We start from the raw sequence: 7,858 nt of genomic DNA on the forward strand, positions 1-7,858 counted from the left end.
CTGCCTGTCTTTTACGTGTCATACACATCCTAGTGTAGTTCAGGCAATGTGACAACTCTAAAACTCTGTGTTGTTCGAGGGTTAAATCTTGTCACTAAGAGAGTTGCAGAAGACCTGGTAAAAGCCAGTGTAAGATCAGTTAGAACTTCATTCTCTAGAAATTATATCCTTTCCTAGCAAAGAGTCCACACAAGGCTGAAGCTGCAGAAAATCCTAAAGGTGAAATTTGTCTCTAATGAACACAAAGTCCTAATTTACTTGTTTTCATCCTGCATGTCTGGCAGAGGAGACTGCTGGATAGGACTATGGTGGAAATGGCATCACTATTCCCTGTCACCCACACAAGTCTAGCAATTCTCAATAATCATGCTTCCCAAGCAGTCGGTGAGTCACTGCTGATCTGTTTTCTGCAAAGTAGACCTCTGTTTGGTTCCCATGGTGATCAGAAGTGACAATTATTACGGGCTGCTACTACAGTTTCTCAGCTGTGTGTGCCCACTAAAAGAAGCTCTTACCTGGTTATAGTCCCTGGGTGTTCTGCAGTACATTATCATTGCTTCCTATTGACAGCAATTTAAACACTTCAGGTGAATTTGCTTTGTAGAGAATGGGCTGAAGGAGGGGAATTTGGGGAGTATTTTTGTTTTGCAATGTATTTAGAACAAATCAAAGAAAATAACAACCCTGTAAACTTTCCATACAGCAATGGTGTTCCAGTATTGCAGGAAATCTTTTGAGGCTGAGCTAAATGATAAAGTCCTTGTTTTAAAGACAAGCACAGAACTTAGGTTTATCATGAGAGGAAATATTTCATTTTACCTGATCTGACAATTTTTGCTGTAACTTTGGGGTTTTCAAACGTAGAATTATTTCCCAGACAGCAGAAATCTGTCACCCCTGTTGTGGGACCTTCTGTGTATTGCCCACTATCTGGTCACTATTAAAATACTTATAGCTGAAGATAGGACTCAGCTCATGAACCAGATCATTCTGTGGAGTGCAGTGAAACTCTCATTGGCATAGCTGTACTGAGAAAGGAATTAGAAAAATACCACAAGATGAAGCCTGGATAAAAGGGGGTGTTGTGTGCCAGAAAGGAGAAAAAACATAGGAGAATGATTATTATGTAGTGAAGACAGATGTAGAAAGAGGTTAGGAACAGAAAATGATGTAAAAAAAGGAAATACCTTAATTAAGTATCCACTGAATTTCTCCATGATTCTAATATCTAGAAAATAGAGCAAGAAGTAGACAGCTGCCAAATTGTTTTGAGACTGAAGAGAAATGGGAGTTGGCTTATCAGGTCATTCCAACCCTCAGATGTCTGAGACTGCAAACCTTTAAGGAAATAACTTGTCTCATTTTTATTTGCTTCATGTCCAGTATAATGAACCCATGCACCTTAAAGGTCCTTTGGGGTGTTACCAGGATATATAAATATCCTGCTGTCTCTTTCAAAATTTCTGTTGGTGTTCCCTTAGTTTATGTGTCTCTATGAAGACTGAAAAAATACCCAAGATGTAAAAACAATTAGCAGGAGTAAGATAAGAGTAGAATACAGTACGTACAAAAAGGAAGCCAGAGTTTAATCTGAAAAACAGTGTAGGAATACAACCTAAGCTTTGGTTTAGTTATGCCAGGTACTTCAGATTTCTGATATAACTAATGAATCACTGTGCAAGTGATTAGTTTGGGTCACAGCACCTTATTGCTACTCTAGAATTGTCTGTTGACTCACAGAATTTTGTTTCTGGTCTTTGATTCCTATGTTACAGGAGATGGCAGTAATGTGGAATACTAAATTCCACACTTCACCTTTGCTGCCCACTTTTTGTGTTGGCTTAATCTCAGTGTTGTCTGCAGGATGGCTTCATCTCCATAAAAGCCGAAGCTGTGATTCAGACTGACATTTAATTAGAAGCAAGTCATATTTGATAACAGTTTTGTGGGGGATACCAGACTGCTGGAAAATGCAAGACTTCATTGCAGTTAGGGAGGCATTCAAACTTTGGAGAGTCCACACTGCATCATTATCCAACTTTACTTGGCAGAATGCAAACAGAAAACCACACACATAAACAAAATCAGGGAGGTAACACTTCAAGCTTATATCTAATATCATGTTTATAGTTATATATTACTGGAGTCTGACTGTAACCTAGAGCTGTGAATTTTTACCTTACCTACAGCTAGGTTTGCATTCCCCAAAGGATATTGCTGTGAGGAAGCCTTGGAAGGACTCTTACTACATGGTTTGTTTGTAGGAGCCTCACATGCTTATGAGAAATCAACAAATAGACTTTCTCTAAAATTAAAAGATTTAATCAGATAATAATGTATAAATGATATCAACTTGACCAAACTCCAAGTATTTGGTTATTAAAGTAATGCACTTAATATTTGAAGTCTCACATAAAATCAGCTGCCTGCTTCTTTTTCCTCTTCCAAATCATGAGTTACCTTAATACATAAACAAATAATTAAATTCTTTTGGTTTTACAAGGAACTGCTTCAGATCATCAGATAGAAACAAACCATTTTTGGCAGGGAATTAATTTCTAATAAGGAAACTGCCAGCCAGGGGAGACAGAGGTTTTAAAAATTCCAAATTATTTTAATACGATGAATAATAGTTGGAGAATTTACACAGCACTGTTAAAGAGCCTTTGTTTAAGATATCATGGCTTGTGTAAGCATTGCTTCTTGAGAAACCCAAGATTTCTAGTGAAAAGAACCCTGAAAATCACTACTTGAAAAATAAGTTTTGATTTAAGATAATATTTTCTCATGAGCAGCATTTTTCTCCTTGAATTTCAAGAGGAAGCCAAATTCTCATTGGAGCCAGTGAGTAAACAGTCTACCTCTCCTTGCCTGCTAACAAGCACAGACAATTCTCATTCAGAGGTACAAGAAAAAAAGATCGCTGGTAGTAGGAACATATATGTTTATACATTTGAAATTAATCCAAATCTTAAAAAAATTGGTGTAGATTAGAATAGATTTTGTGCTTTCTCCTTTCAAGTATTTTCATTAAAACATACTTTTTTCTTTTTTTCTTGTTGGTTGAAATAATCTACAGCAAAAATATTTCTTCCATGTTTGTTGCAAGAACATGTAATTCTTTATAATTTGCAGCACTTCTTGCACTATTTCTCATTTTTATCTAGAGTTCAGCTTCTGGCATAAAAATCCTCTGGCACAGACCATGTTTTCCCAAAGTAGCTCACGCCTGTGCTCAGCTGAGCATTCCAAGTAGGTGCTGCTGGAGATTTTATCCTGAACACTTTACTACTCAGCTGTCTTTCTCAGCTTCAGTTGAAACAGGAACAGTGTTGCCTGATCACTCCTCACAGGAGGAGCATTTACTGCACGTATGACTGTGTCATCTTGAGATTTGTTCTGGCATAGCTTGAGGAGTCTTCATTATCCATGAGGATATTGAAACCTCATGGTTTGGCTCCTGCATGACACCTACTTGACATGGTTTAGCCCCATGCAGCCACTCTCTCACTCCTCCCTGGTGGGATGGGAGAGAAAACTGGAAAAGTGAGACAATTTGTGGATTGGGATAAAGCAAAAACTTCACAAACAACCAAAGCAAATAAGGAATTCATTCACCACTTTCCCTGGGCAGGCAGATGTTCAGGAATCCCCAGGAAAGCAGGGCTCTGGCACATGTAACATCGACTTGGGAAGACAAGCACCATCACTCTGAAATTCCTCCCCTCTGTTCTTCTTCCCCCAGCTCTATATGCTGAGCTTTATATGCAGGTATGGAATGTCCCTTGGGTCAGTGGGGGTCAGCTGTCCCAGCTGTGTCCCCACCCAGCTTCTTGAGAGCTTTCAGTCCACTTGCTGGTGGGATGGTGAAAGGCAGAGATGGCCTTCATTCTGTGTAAGCCCCGCTCAGCAAGAATGAAAGCATCCCTGAACTACTAACACTGTTTCCAGCAAAAATTCATAAAAGCTCAGCCACATCTGAGCTACTCTGAAGAAAATAAACTCTTTACCCAGCCAACAGCAGCAAGCTCCTTCAAATTTTGTGTTACAGAGTTGGAAGGCACAAAATGGTGGCAAAGTGTCTCCATCACATTTCAGTTTGTGCAGTGATGTGCAGAACAAGAGTAAACATTACTGGTAAGTTGGTTGGATAGATGACTTGGCCACATTTCAGAGTCTCTTTGGGGTGGCTTGAAATTATGACAAAAGGAGCAACATAAGGAATCAGTACCACAAATACCCATATTAAACATTGCAAATACTAGCAGTATTTGGTGTTCTGTCACTGCCATCCTGTGAAAATTTCACCTGCATGTTCCTGTAGATAGTAAGGGAAATTACTCCCGGAGAGTTCTTACCCTAAAAACAAATTCCTCACAGTGGCATGTCCACAGGTTTTCTTGCCTAGGTCATGGGGTCTGGCTGAGGTGCACAGAGTGTAGCTCTTCATAATCTGGAGCCCCCCACTCTGCAGCCTGCTGGTTTTGTCACGGGGCTCTGTAGTGCACCTCCACGCTGTCCACCCATGTCAAGAGTCAGAGTGGCCTGGAGAAAGAGCTGGTTGACTGGTGAGGCAGAGGGACACATCCATGCATACTCCCTCTGTTGATCCCACTATCTTTTTGTTGCTCTCAGTGAGCTAGGGCAGCTTCACACCCACCGAGGGAGCAACCACGCGCTGGTGATTGTCGCCAAGCTGGCCACACCACGTCATCCCCACCTGGGACAGCAGCCCAGCACAAACACTGCTGTGCTGGAGAGGCTGAGCTGGTCTTTGGCTGGCCAAAGTCTTAAGCAGTGCCGGGATTTGTTTTTCTGCATCCCTTGCTCTCTTAGCAGCAGAACCCAAGAAACTGCACTGAGTTTCCTTTTATGTGCCTCCTGAGCAAGCCTCATGTTCAGAGCTGTGCTGGTGACAATCAAATTAATCATCAGCCCGTCATCAGCTGCACATTGCCGGGCTCTCCCCGCAGTCTGATTCTCATCCCAGCCTGCAGGCTGAATAAATCCTTGACCAAAGTAGGTCAGCAAGCCATGCCTGGCCTCGAGAAACAGCTTTGATCAGGGACAGAAAATTTCTCACTATTGCTCATAATAATTTTCTTCAAATGAGATACTTTTCTTTCAAATGGGAAAGAGCCTTACAGACCTGGATGGCAATGACAGCTCCCTGAAGCTTGGACCCTCTGCCAGTACTTTACAGAACAGGTGTTCTGATGAGAAAGACTCCCAAAGCAGGAGATTTAGGATTTTAAAAAAACTCCAAACTAAAAATGTGTAAGGAATCCTTTGTAATAAACCTTGATACACATCCAGCACTCTCATTTCTGTAACATTCAATTGCTCATTCCTTAAAAGTGGACAATATCTGAAGTTTTGTTTTCATAGTATCTATACATGTAATTTTAGCAGCTAAAATTTTACCTTTTTTCAAAACACTTATTGCAAATTTTGAAAAAAGTTGCTGTATGTCTACTATCCTGATTCCCAAATGTATCCAAATTCCCAAATTTCCCAAATTAATTAACCAATAGCTTCAAAGTTTGCGGTCATTTATTTTTCACTTTACGGTTTCATTTTAATAGATAGACTCAGGCGCTGGTTTTAAAATGAAGGGTTATGACATTTTACAAAATATTTAGCAATGAGAATGCTAACAGTGCTACTTTTCCATTTGGCACTGCCTGTGACAAATTTATAATTTGTGGACATAACTTAAAAATCTAATTATTTTAAATAACTTTGTCTCTAAAGGAGCTTTTAGGTCAAGTCTCAAAGTTTAGAGTATATAAAAATAATGCATCTGGGCTACTTCAGATTGTCCTCTAGGCCATAAAAATATGTCTCTGAGGTTTTTTTCTATAGAGAAATTCATGCTGGTGTCCAGCAATTCAATAGAGCTCTGGTCTAGCCTCTTTACGAATGTTATTATGATTTTGCAATGAAAAAAGGCAACCAGCCATCTCTGGGCACTCTGTAAAGTCTTGAAAGCAAAACAGCTTAAAATAAATGTTTGTATCCTGCTGTGTTCTTATGACCTCCAATGCACTTTGGGCACTACTAAACTATAAATAAGATATAAATAAGATCAAAACATTCACTCTCATTCACTCTCAAGATTCACTCGCTCAGAAAATTTGAAGAATTTTTGAACCAAAATTAGGTTTCCTGATATATTTGTATTATGACACATTTTTTGACAATGTGATCAATATTATTTTTATGATACAATAGATTAACCTAATTAGATATTTATGGAAAAGTATATTTTGTCTTGAAATTTTGCAAACACTTGTTTATTCATTTTATAATAATTTTATCCTTGCTTTAGGCCAATTTGTTGCCCGGGATTACGCTTTCCTTGCCTGTTTGCAAGTTTGATAATAAAAATGCAATTTTTTATGTCCTTTCTTATTTTTGAACTACTGAAAGCTGGTTCTTTATTGACCAAAGATGGATAATTAATGAGGGCAACAACTCCCGACAACTGTCAGTTGCTGTCTAAAATGCGGAGTGAAAATGTCAAGTCTTCAGGTTGCTCTAACTGAAATTATTTTGTTCTGCCGTTACTGTAATTTACTGGGAATTCAAAAGTTTCCATCATGCTGCTGAATGGGTTAAAATAAACTTCAAGAGAACAAGAAGGGTGCTACCCTTTCTGATTAATGAAAACTAGTCGGTTTTCATTAGGTAGGTACAGCAAGCTGTGAGAGATGTTTTAAAAGAGAGCCCAGCATCTGCTTTTGGATTGACAGGCATACTTTGGAAGTGTAATATGAAAGTGTAAAGTTTTCTTAACCCCCCAGATGACAAGCCTGTAAAAGCAGTTAATCATTCATTCTTTCTTTCCATTCCTTTAGTTTTATTTTTCCTGTCGTTGCTATTATTACTTGAAAGTAGCTACTTGTAGAAGAAAGCCCAAAGTACACAACTCCTATTTTTCAGCAGGTTCCCTGTCGGTTGCCTGGTTGGTTTTGGTTTTTATTGTTTATCTGATTTTAGAGCTAAAAATAGACATGAGGGGCTGGGAATCAGAAACTCCAGCCTTCCTTATGCCACAGGCTTGTTAGTCTTGGCTGAATCACTAAGGTGAATCCTTCGAAAACGTTTTAAACCTTGAATGCTCAAGCAAAGGACTTTTGTTTGAACAGTGTCTCAGTACTCTTTTTTCAGGGAAAGCTGAGCAGAGTTTGTGCCAGTGAGGTTGTCTGTGAGGCTGTTGGGACCACTATCGAGTCTAAATGACAAGGCTGGGAGTCCACACACAGCCAGCAGGCAGCCTTGTGAGAGCAAAGCTCATGTCCTTACAAACAATTTGATGGGTGAAGGTATGGCTGTTGTCACCTTGAAATGGGGTTAATGTCCCTACTGACTTTGGGCAGCAGGTTTTTTGCAGAGCAAGGACAGCTTGGCTCCTGAAACAGACTGGACAAGCTTGAGTTTCTGAACTTTGGAGTAAAATAGTAGGTTCAAGGCCGGATATGTGGCAGGTGGTTCTGGAAGGCTGTACCTTCCCTGTACTTCAGCCAGTGGGGAAAGGAAGAGGGCAACACCCAGCCAGGAGCTGGGACAAAAGGAGGCTGCACCCTCCGAAACCTGAGAGAGAAACCCCACGGGTGTGTGCCCCAGGGACTCTCTCCCTTTACTTGAATAAACTTGTGGGACTCCTCTGTCTGCTTTTTGGACATAAAACTCTGGAATTTGTGGGTTTTCCCAACACTTGCAAGGGGCTGGGTCTCCCTCTCTGCCCTCTCCCTCCTTTCTGCTGCCCCAAAGAAGTTTCTCTGCTGGAAAAACACAGCCCCAATGTGTTTTACATCAGCTGAAGAATAAGAGTTCAGCACCTCTTATGTGTGTG

This window comes from Prinia subflava, chromosome 4 (assembly GCF_021018805.1).
Source record: "Prinia subflava isolate CZ2003 ecotype Zambia chromosome 4, Cam_Psub_1.2, whole genome shotgun sequence".
Lineage (NCBI taxonomy): Eukaryota > Metazoa > Chordata > Aves > Passeriformes > Cisticolidae > Prinia > Prinia subflava.